The sequence below is a fragment of the Felis catus genome, chromosome A3 (assembly GCF_018350175.1).
Source record: "Felis catus isolate Fca126 chromosome A3, F.catus_Fca126_mat1.0, whole genome shotgun sequence".
NCBI lineage: Eukaryota > Metazoa > Chordata > Mammalia > Carnivora > Felidae > Felis > Felis catus.
Genome location: NC_058370.1, coordinates 69,183,117 through 69,195,365, shown reverse-complemented (window position 1 = coordinate 69,195,365; position 12,249 = coordinate 69,183,117). Strand labels below are relative to the sequence as shown.

At 36.5% G+C, this 12,249-nt stretch overlaps 1 protein-coding gene and 1 long non-coding RNA gene across 33 annotated transcripts in view; one reads left to right on the top strand and one right to left on the bottom strand.

Moving 5' to 3' along the window:
- NRXN1 (neurexin 1) overlaps window positions 1–12,249 on the top strand; it is a 1,127,382-nt gene that overhangs the window by 907,973 nt on the left and 207,160 nt on the right. The gene's annotated exons all lie outside the window — the stretch shown is intronic.
- LOC109498168 lies at window positions 5,657–11,585 on the bottom strand. The gene is made up of 4 exons (XR_006595553.1): window positions 11,457–11,585; window positions 7,547–7,701; window positions 6,817–6,872; window positions 5,657–5,785 (listed from the first exon to the last, which is right to left on the bottom strand). It is a non-coding gene; the product is annotated as an uncharacterized LOC109498168 (long non-coding RNA).

The window sequence follows — 12,249 nt, the reverse complement described above, 5'->3', positions numbered from 1 at the left end:
CAGCTAGGAGATTTAGGAGGAAAATGTGTGTGTGGTGAGAGAAAGAGGATTAGGAAAAAGCAATGACTTCTGAAGGTTGTATCAGTGTCTCACTTTTGGAATAGGGCTGGGAGTCTGCCTCCTGCAATCTACTTATTTGGTCCCCAGACTGGTAATCAACACTTGGTCTACATTTTATCAAATGACTGCTTGAAGCGTGGTGAGGGTTTTCTTAATAGAGTTTTGCTAGTAGTTTGTGTGCCATGCTGTGGAACCCATTCCACAGCAAGGCACTGACTTTATAAGAAATTTCGTTCAGTTTTCTATTACCTGGAGTCTTTATTGAATCAGTTCTGCATAATATCTTTAATGGTGACCATGTATCTCTGTTAGATATGTGGTAAGGAAAGACCTCTTTCTTGGTACTATGATTTTTCAAATTAGTTTTTTAAAGTTTATTTATTTATTTTGAGAGAGAGCATGCTGGAAAGGGGCAGAGAGAGAGAGAAAGAGGGAATTCCAAGTAGCCTCTGCTCTATCAGCGTAGAGCTGGACATGGACCTTGATCTCATGAACCATGAGATCATGACCTGGGCCAAAACCAAGAGTTGGACTCTTAACTGACTTAGCCACCCCCACACCCCACCAATTATTTTTGATTAGTATGGGCAGCTATATCTCAAAGCACTTTTTATTGCTTTCCAGAAAAAACTTATAGTTCTAAATTCAGACCACACAAGTGATATTACTTGAATAGTTGACTTAATTTTGGACTACCTTGAAATTCTTTGCCTTGATAGCATGAGGTTTCTGTATCTAGATGTTCATCTTCCCAGGATATACCAGAGTAGCCTTCTCTGTTTGAATCAGACTTTATGTTTAATTACTTTCAAGTAGCCAGGCAAGAGAAGGCCCCAGCTGTACCTGTTCCTCATTAACTCTTATTAGATGTTCTGCTTCATTGAAGGTTTCCAAAATAAAGAGGAGTTCAAGACATAAGCAAAACAGTGTTGTCAAGTCTTGGCTTTGCCAGTGAGATGTGTGATTTGGAAAAATAATTCCTCAAAGCTTCAGTTTCCATAGCTGCAAATAGCAATTTTTTTTCAGGTGATAACGAAGACACTTCCGTCTCTGGAAGTCTATGACCTCTTGAGCGTTTATGTGGTTATAAGGTCTCCCCCATGAGAAAGCCTTTCTTTACCTGACCCAAAACAGAGATCTTCCTTCTTCCTTGCCCATGGCTTTAATTTAACTTTCTTTTCCAGGGCGCGAACTGACTTATTAACTTTTTCCTGAATTCTCGCTCCAGATCAGAATCTAAAAATTATTAGGATTTTAACATATCCTTGTGCACCTGGAAAAGAGTCCATATAGCATCCTGTAGGCTGGTGAAGACTATGGGTGTAGTGGTGTGCCATATCTACTCCACCCAAGTTATTAACACAATTAATTCCCCTGGAGGATTTTTAGTAGTTGTTCTGATCTAACAAATTTTCATGCCTTAACTTCTCTTTTGATCTTTTCTGCAATCTAGATTGCCCACTAGTCAACAACCTCCATGTTGTCGATTGTACAGAGACCCATTCCCAATCCATATATAACCTAAGAACAAAGGGTTCCTGTGGATGTCAGTCCTGCCCTGTTCCAACAGCTTGCCTCAGGTGTTTCCCCTACATCTTCAACCTGCCAGTCCAATCTTAAGCCAGCTGCATGGAGATTTCTTATATCCAACTTCATAAGGCAGCATTCTTTGCTGCTTGCATCTGACACCTGACAGATCTATTTGTCTTAGATCAGTCCTTATACTTTTGGTCCTGATTAGCAATATCCTCACTACCTCCCTGGTACTACCCCTGCCCTCTCCATAAGATTCCAACTTCCAAACCAAGTATAATGTTAGGCACACTGCAAATGTCATCAGCTAGGTGGAAATATGTTCTGTTTTGTTCCATTAAGTGTTACTTTGAGAGTAAAAGGTAGCCATTCCTTAAGGCTTAAATTGCATAGATCTCAGCAGGCAGGATAGATAGAAGTAGACAGCAAGGAAGAAGAGCCCATAAATCCTGAGGTTTAGAACTTCCCTGACTTTTTGTCTCACTGGACTTCTCTCCATACTCTCTTACAGGAACTATAGGCGCTAGGTTTTTGCATCACTTTTTATTTCTAGGAAGCTACTCTGAGAAAGTCAAGGTCTCCAAGGAACATAGGAAACACAACTGAGAACGAAAGCAATATATGACCAAGAAGTCTTTTTTTTTGTCCTGAAGTTCACAGCAAAATAAGATATTTTAAAGAGGCAAGAGTTTAGGATGTGAACTAGCCCATGAAGAAACATATGAAGTAGCATAACTGTACACACTTGACCATCTCCATGTGTACTTTAATTTTAAGTTCACTTCCATGGATTTTTCAATGCCTTAATGTCTGTTTTGAAATTATGATGTTCCCACCGCCCTGGGATCTATACAATTAGCACACTTTGGCAAGAGCAAAATAAAGTTTAGGTCAAATGTATTTCAATTCCTGTGTAAACAACGCATGGCAGCTGGAAGTTGTTTTAGAACTGCAGATGGGAATAGGTAATTCTGCATCCCTATGTGTATCAAAACGCACATGCTCAAAACCACCACAAATCGAACTTTTTCTTCATACCTGTTCGATAGAGCTGTTGGGACCATTTATTTCTTTAACTACTATTGACTTATCCTAACAGTAGACTAACCAATATCTACCAGGCCTTTGTTAGATATTTGTCCTTTTTTCTCCCCCCTGAATAAAGCCTTGGGCATGGGAGTAGAAATCAGTAATTGCAAATTTTTAATTCCTGACAGGCAGCATTTTACTCTCTCTGGCCTTTAACAGCCCATTTAGCCTCTTCAGGCTTTACCCATCAGCAAAATGTAAATAGCTGAATTAATGTGAATAAAGGGCTTTGAAGATGAAAACTCTTCTGCACTATAAGTGGCAACAGAGCCTTTCTTCCTTTATTGAAAAAACATTTATTGAGCTTAGTGTCAATTCTGTGCAGAGCACTTCAGGGAATCATAGAGATGTACATTGCCAAGGTTTCTGTCCTCGAGGAGGGTCACTCCCATCTCCATGACACCCAAACCTAAACTGGGAAGTAGTGACTATTTCAACATTGGGCTTGACTAGTGATTGCATGACTGGTTACATCTTGAAGATACACATTTACTAAAGAAAACACTAATTCATTATCCACAATCATAAACTCAGAAGTAAGGTCTGTTTGTCAGTGATAGTCAAAGGGATCGTCCCTGAAACTCTAGCCCCTCAGGATGCTCCAGGACAAAAGTGTTAATGACTAATGAAGTTAGGAAGGAGCTCCGTTAAAACCATTCTCTTAAAGATTTACAGTGAATATGCTTACAGTTTTTCAACCCAAACTGAGAAACACATTTTTGCAAATCTCCTCTAATTTTACTCCATTGAATATTTATATCCAAATAATTCTAGAATCTTACAGAATTAAAGTGGGTTTCAGAGGTGTCCAAGTTATGTCTGAAAAATGGTTGCAGGAAGGAATAAGCTTCTCTTAATATGGACCAATAAAGACATATTTAAGTCAAATAAAGTGGGCAATGTTTTTTTTTCTTAATTTTTTAAAATGTTTGTTTATTTTTGAGAGAGAGAGAAACAGAGCATGAACAGGGGATGGGAAGAGAGAGAGGGAGACACAGAATCCAAAGTAGGCTCCAGGCCCTGAGCTGTCAGCACAGAGCCCAACGTGGGGTTCAAACTCACAAGCAGTGAGATCATGACCTTTAGCTGAAGTCGAGTGCTCAACCATCTGAGCCACCCAGGTACACTGAATATTTTTATTGGCTTTTATTTGAACTGTTTATAGGGTGGCTAAATACTTGAGTAGCTACAGTACATAATCCTAATGTGGCCCAAAATAGGCCCTCTCTTATTTTTTCATGGTAAGCCTATAAAGACTTTTTTTTTACATTTTATTTTTTTATTTTTAAAGTTTTTTATTTTCAAGTAATCTCTATACCTAACGTGGGGCTCAAATTCACCACCTGGCGTCACATCCTCCACCGACTGAGCCAGACCAGGTGCCTCTGTTATTTTATTTTTTTAAGAAAGCAGATTGGTCCATCAACTTGATTTTCACATTTCATCCCAATGTCTCTGTATGTTTGAATCATTAATTTAGTTTTTTATTATGACACATGGAGCATGGTTCATGAAACTTAGCAAATAAATTGTTCAAGCAAAATAATTTTCTTCTTTAACATGTTAGTTCTCCACCCTTTCTATCTGTCCATTATTTTATTTTAATACAAAATTTCTATATAAAATTGACTTTAATTTTCTACTAATCTATTTTCTCTGTGGGAAAAACTACACTTTTAGTTATATTCCAGTAGAAATCTGCCAAGGCAGTAAACTTTACCATCTTTGCTTCACTAAATTATGTTCAACTTCAGTAGAGTATGCATTTGGACTAGTCAGAACTGTATCCAGTTATTCAGTTTAAGCAGAGGTGATAGGGACTTTAAGCAAAATAAGCTGACTTTACTTCCCTCTAGTTTTATATAAGTAGGACTTCGAGACAAAATGCTTTAGTTTTCAAATAAATATTGTAAAACTGAGGTTTTCAAATAGAATAATTTCCTCTCTTTGGCTTTCTGTGCCATCAACAAAGACATCATCAAAAACATGAGGTTTTCTTTGAGTTTTATCACCTTGAGGATTAATTTGCTTCAGTTTGGTTTGCTATTCATGATAAGTGTATTCGTTTTTTAAACTGTGTGTTTATTAGGAGTATTTGGATTTAAATTCGTGTTGTCCATGGTGTTCTTTTTGAGCATCAAAAATGCATGCAGAAAGCAAAATGAGAGTAATTTCACTCCTACTTTCCGTTCCTAAGAGGCAAATCATCCACATCTTGGAACTCCATCTGTATAAATATTTGTCGTTTAAATCCTGCCTTTCATTGCCAAAAGGCAGTGAGATGGTCAAGCTTCGGCCCACATGCTTCCTGATGTTATTGTATTAGCTAAGATTCTTTTTAATGCAAAATGGGGGAAATTTTAACTCAACCTGGCTGAAGCATCAGAGCAAATGTATTGGCTAATGGGTTCAAGAAAAAAGCGGGATGCGGGAGAAGAAAGATGTCCTTGTGACTCACTGTCTTTCTCTTTTTATTTTCCCACATTTCTATGACTTGCCATGGTACCACCAACCTCACGTCTTCTCAGATATGTTTTCTTAACTATAGCTTCCATCATGTGCCAGGCGACATCAAGTAAGACAAACATCCCAGTTCTCAAAGATCTCTCTGCTTAACATGGCACCTTATAAATATTTGATCAAGGTGTCATGTATCTTATTTTTTTTCTGTTACCAAGATAACCCCTCTTTCAGCCATTTTACATGTGGAAATCTATGATGAAAGGATAAGAATGAAGAATGAAAGACCCAAGGGAGTGAAGTAAGGGAAGTTCCTTTTACTAGGCTCATCTCTGCGCGGCGCTCCTTGGGAACTGTTTAAAAGTCCTTTGCCATCAGGCCAACCTTCAAACTGCTTTTTTCTCCTGACCAATTTAGTTTTGCTTCTTACCTTATCTGCTCTTTATTATACCCAGAAGAAAATGTGAGAGAATATTTTACTATGATTGAAGTAGCATAAAAACAAAGTAGCATAAAAGCTTTCATATTTATTTATTTCATTGTAGTTCTACAGCACAGTCCTAAGACTTCCTGGTCTTTGCTGTCTTCCAGTTTTTGTATCTTTTATATTGACAGATGAATGATAAGAAGTCTAGTAAGGTATCTAGAAAAGAAGACATATTAAAACAGTAACCTATTGCCAGTTTTCTATGGAACCTTGACGATGATATCAAAGAAGCTGAGAAGATACTGGTAAATCTCAGAAAGCCCAACTCTGAGTAACTCAAGTAGATAGGCAGAACTATATTCAAAATCAAAACATTTTTCATCACGCCATTTCAAGGGGCAAAACATTCCACACCATGTCAGGCAGGATTTTGAAAATTTCTAGGTCATTTACGATTTAATAATGCTTTTAAATTTTGCTCTTTTTGTTTTTAATGAGGGCAATGTTTGGTACAAAGGTGAAGTGGGTATTAAATAAAAAATGTGTTGTTGTTTTTCACTTTACCTTGTCCCTTTAGGGGTCCCCCATGTTTTAGTTCAGATTCAGTTATTGTCATATGTTCAGTTGATAGGCTCTGATTCCCATTATCATCCCAGTGGTTGGAGGGACCAGGAGTGACTGGGGAACTGCAAAGCAGAACTATTAAATTTATATTTACTGCTAATCATTTCAACTCCTGGCAGACAGCCTAATTGCTAGCACAAAGAGGATGCTCGTGAGAATCATGGTCATATAACTTGCCCAGTGACTTTCAGTAAGATACATGGTTTGTGAAAGCTCTTGGCTTATTGGGAGAGTAAATATTATTGCAGCTTGAGTTTCCTTGTGCTGTTTCCAACTCAGGATTTATTAAATATAATTTAACGAAATATCTAATTTAAAGAGATGAGACAAAATGTGATTAGTAGTTTCCCATCCTATGTTTTGGGGATGGGCAGCAAAACATAAGCTCCTTAAAAGACCAAAAATGAATCTAGGGCTTTTTCTATGCATAATTCCCATTAATGTTAATGGCTTTTTGTGGGCACATTTTCTATTAATGTTAATGAGATACACGCTGGAAGAAAAGAAAAGGGAAAAAAGAAAAGAAAACTGATCTCCCTTTGCTTCAAGTATTTTCCAGTGTAGCCTGAGAATGAACATCTAATAATAAAATATACTGACTCCATAGACAGGGAATTATTCACCTCCTTCTTTTGTTTTCATTCTGTCTTGGCTTTGCTCAAGTTGTATTTCTGGAAATCTACAAAAAAAAAGTACAACTATATCAGTTGTCTCAGCAGTAGCAACTGTTTCTTCAACCAGGGATCTCCCATGTTTAGTGTATTACAAGACAATTTTTCTTTTATCTGCAGAACTGCACCAGTAGCTAACACTTGACCAGAGCTTATGTTGTAAGTGTTGGAACAATACTTAACTATGAAGGAAGGTGAGTTATAGTCAGGAAAAAAAAGACACGGAAGGTGTTTTCTTGACATTTAGTCAAGGTCAATCAAACATCTGCAGGGAAAGAGCAATACTCTTATATGCGCTGTGTTCTTAATATGCCAATTTTTGTATTAATGTTTAATGTATTAATGTTTTATATATGTTTACAATCCTGCCTAGGGGTAGCCTTTTAAGAGTCAGTCTAGAGGCCAAAATGGATCAAATACATTTTTATTCTAAACACTGTAATTTCGCTTCCTTTGCTATTGTTGTTTTCCTCTCTTCTGTTCTATGGTCTCTAGAATAAAGCAGCATATTTCCTAACGCAGTAAACAGGTCACTCAAAAGTCACTCAGAATTTTTCAAAGCAAACAAAAGAATAACTACTCCTTGTTAAAAAAAAAAGTTCTTAGGTTATACCACAAAAAAGCCCCCCCCCCCCACGCACACACACAATGATAAATAGATTGAATTCATCAAAAAACTCACATCCAAATAGTATCCAGGTTCTCTCATATTACCCTGGGATGAATGTGGGCATATGTGTACGTGTGGTCAACTCTGTGGGCATATTTTCCATTTTCTTTTCTTTAATTTTCTTTATTTCTAATTTTCATCCCATCTGTAATTTGGTATTCATGTCCCTAGATCAGCATATAAATGAGAATTTCATTAACTCTAAAGCTTAACTGTAACCAAAAATATTAATATTAAAGCCAGAATCTTAGTTAAAATGTTTTTGTGGAAAAAAACATGATCTTTCCTCTCTTTCTTGTCACTGGGTTGTCCCAGTTTCATCTGCCTTTTCAGTTTCTGGCTAAAAAAAATGTCTTGAAAGAGAAATAGCTAGATCCCTGTTATCCCCAGGATTTCATATCCTGTCAGCCCTGCTTTCTGGTGCAAGGCCAGACATCTAATCTTATATGCTTAAAGGCACATGGGAGAGAAAACTCTGGAAATATAAGTCTGTGCTACTAAGAGATTTTAAATGAAAAAAGAAGATAATGTAGATTTTATTCAAGTGTACTAATTTTACATTCAAATGCTACTACTGAAATTTAGGACTGCTGAGAATCAACATTGTGATTTGATGGTCAATGTTGCTGCCACATTTTCAATAAATGAAATATTGAATATAGGACTATTACAGTCACTGGCACTGTGCTGAGTATTAAGAAGAATATAAGGAAATATAGACAGTTCCAAGTGGGAATCTTTGTGTGTGTGGAGATATATACACACACACACACACACACATATGTACATTATATATATGTGCACATATATGCACATATATGTATATATAGACACACAAATATATGCACAAATAACAACAGCAAAATGTGAATATTGATAAGGATAATAAGTACTTGATTAATGAATGTATAATGAGTCATGAATCAATGGTTGAATAAATTCAAAGGAGCTAAAGAATTTCTAGATACTGAGGTCACAGCAAGAGATTATGAAATGGTCTTTGAGGAATGTCTTAAGACCAAAATTGTGGTAGTGGGAGGTAAAAGATCTATTTCAAACATTTTAAGTTAAATTTGGTATATATTTACTCACAAAACAACACTAGATAATAATATGTATGATTTCTATTATAAGACATTCTAGAAAATGCAGAACTATAGGGAAAAAAATCTGAAGAATGGTTGTCAGGGACTAGTGACAGAGGAGGGGAAAAACAGGTTCTGAAATGCATTCTTTGTTGTGCTAGGCACTATGGATATAAGAAAGCATGCCTGCCTTAAAAGAGCCTATAATCTAGTTTGTTAAAATAATCCAAATTAATATGCATGTAGAGGGGAAGATCAATAAGTTGAAATATAGGCATAGTGGATTCTGTTGCACTTTTGGGTGAATCATTTACCCTGTGTCAGCCTATCTTTTTCATTAGGTAAAGTAATAAGATTGACCAATAGATGAATTTTGAGATCACTTTTGTTTCTAAAAATTTATGGTCCTATTATTTTGGTCTTGTTCCATGTGTTAATAATGAGAAGAAGTGGGCTTTCTTGAGAAGCCACCTGTGATATATACTGAAATATAAATTACATGAAAAATGATGTTCGGAGGTTAGGCAAAGTAAGCACAAAATAACTTTGAGATTCAGCTCTCAGTTTCAGTTGCCTATTTGTGGCCACTAGGAGTGTAGGATTTAGTTGGGAAAATATGATATCCCATATTTTTATTAAGGTCAACTGTAGCCATCAACTTCAATCCTCAGTCTCTTCATAGTCTACTAGCAGCATTTTACATGGTTGAATATTCCCTCCTTTGCAAAACACTTTTTCACTTGGTTTCTAGGACCACAGACTTTTTTTCTTTGATTGCTTCTTCACAGTCTCTTTTTCTGGTTTTTTTTTTTTTCTGATGTTTAATTAGTAGAGAACCCTCGTCCTGAGTCTTAGAGCTGAGTCCCATCTCTTTTCTCTTTATGCTCCTTCCCCTGGACCCCATTCTCTCTCATGACTTTAACAACATCTTTATGTGATGCCTTCATATTTGATCTCTAGATCTAGACTTACATCCCCAATGTACTACCCAATCCTGTACAAACTCTAGTTGTCCAAAATTAATCAGATATTCCTTTCCCAGTATACTCCTTCTACAATATTAGCTATCTCAGAAGTTGGCATTCAATACTGTTGCTTTTCCCAAAAACACTGAAGTCATCTTGAGTTCTTCCTTTATCCCATTTCCAACATGACAGCAAATCTGGTTGGCCCTATCTTAACATGATTTGATTATAATTAAAATGTAATAGAAATTTAACCACCTCTCACTATTTCAATAGCCTACTAATTCTTCTCTGTACTTCATTCTATTCCCAAGAAGTTAAGAATGATCTTTTAAAAATTTAAATCATAATTATATCGGTCATCTGCTTAAAATCCCCCACATACCACTAGCCATATCACCCAGGGTAGAATCCCAAATTCTTCCACTGACCTGTAAGTTCCTATATGATTTTATGATCTTCCTCTGCCTCCACACTCATACACACCTCTTTACTTCTTAATTACTCTATTCCAACCATACTGCCTCTTTCAACATGCCATGTTTGCTTCCATCTCCAAGCCTTTGTACGTGATCTTTCCTTTACTCAGAACCCTTTTCCTCTAGACACTCACACAGTTCTTTACCTCACCACTTGTGATCTTCATAGAGTCATCTTTTAGTAAGGTGTTTGCCAGTGTGTTTTGCAGTGCTATTTACTAACATTTCCTCTTCTTTCTTATTTTTTTACCAGATCACATACTGTGTATTTCATGTACTTATCCAAGTAACTGTGTTTCCCCATTCTAGAATGAAAGCTGTAGGAGGCCAGAGGTTTTGCCTTTTGTTTCTGTTGTTCCCCAAGTTCAATAAAAGATGTCTGGTGTCTCAAGAACGTATGTTAATGGATGCCATATCTGGTAACTGCAAGTTAATCTTTGCCCAACAAGTATTGCAGAACCCACCCAGAACAAGCAATCTGCTGCTAGTGGTCTCAACGCACTTTTCCCATTTGTGCACTTGATGTCGGATGAGATTTAAATGCCTTCACAACAGCCAAACAGGAAGAGCAAAGCCCCGTGTTTTGTGAAAATAGCAAGTGGGGAAGAGATTACAATTCATGTGGGTGATCTCTAGGATACCTGAAAAAGAACTTTTTGCTAGTTGGCTTGAGATAATTAGCATAGTCAAGTGTCAAGCATTGCTCTGGACCTCATTAACACATCTCCTCGGGGAGGCATTTTTACTTGGAAAAATTAGCCTTTCCTCTCCAAAAGCACTGAAAAGACATCTTCCTCTAGCTAGCCTCTGGTGAGAATCTGAGCTTCTCCATTATCACATCTGGTAACAGAAGAGAACATACTTTGATTCATTGTCACATTCAGATAAGTGAAGAAAGAAGCTTCTCCACAAGTGTGAATAGATTTTGGTAAACAAATGGATTTTTTTTTTCTTTTTTGAAAGGATATTTAAACAGCAAGTGTCTCTGCTCTAGTGCAGCTTGGCTGTCTAGACTTGAAGGACTGCCTTCGGTTGTGTTCAGCATATGTTATCACCAAGCATACTTTTTATGAAAATGTACTGACGGTGCGACTTCCTCTCCAAAGATTTTTGAGGAGATTCTCTAAAGAAAATTGCCCTCTCGCTTTGTTTGTCTAATAGGCGCTACTCCATTTCTGCTGCACATTGTTTCCTATTGCACTGTAAATAACCCACAGTTTTATTGACCTTTGACAATCTTTAGGAAAGGTCTAGATTTTGTGGTTTGCTTTAGATTTACTACAAGTACATCAATGATTCAATCTCACTAAACATTAATAATAAGTCACTAGGATGTTTTCTTCCTTCCCAACCAAAAGAATCACAGTCTGTATCCCTCATGTACTTTACTTACACTGTCTTGGATAAGAAGCTTGTATTCTGAGCAGCAAGTGTTTAAGGTAGTTGAAACACAAGGAAGAAGGTGTGAATTCAAGTTCTGCCACTGGCTGGCTGTATGATCTTTGCTAAATTCTCTGTAACTTCGCTTCAACATCTATAAAGTGGGGATTATTACATAATCTGTTTAGTTATTGTGAGGACTAAATGAGGTAAGTGTAGTGCTGAAAATGGTGTCTACCCTGCTCTAAGTGCTTAGTAAATGTTAACTCCGCTTACTATTATCCCACTGCAAGTTCAAATGTCAGCAATTAATCAAAGCCACTCTTAATCACTGGATCTTATGAAATGATCAGTAGCTTAACCCAAATTTCCTTAGAATGTTTTAATAGAAATAAAGGTTTCATGGAATTCAGGAGGACAGAGTAAGTGAAAAGTTTTGTTTAAAAATATATAAAAGGACTAGTTTTTCGTGACTTACACTGAATCTGTGTTATAATAAATTCCAAATAGGAGATAATATTTAAGGAAATAGAGAATATGTATTATTGTCAAATCCATAAGTTCAATGACCCTGTCAAATATACATTCATGTTTAAATAACAAATGAAGACAGTGGGAATGGATATTTCACATTGTGAATAGCATTATCTCTATTACATAGCAGAGGCCTATTTTAAAAAGTAATTATTTTTAAACACTTCTAAGAATGAATTTAAGTTAATATGTTTATCCCTAAAAATAAGCTATAAACTGTATCGTGGTTAATAATTTGTTTCCTCTTTCACTGTAAATAACCCATAGTTTTA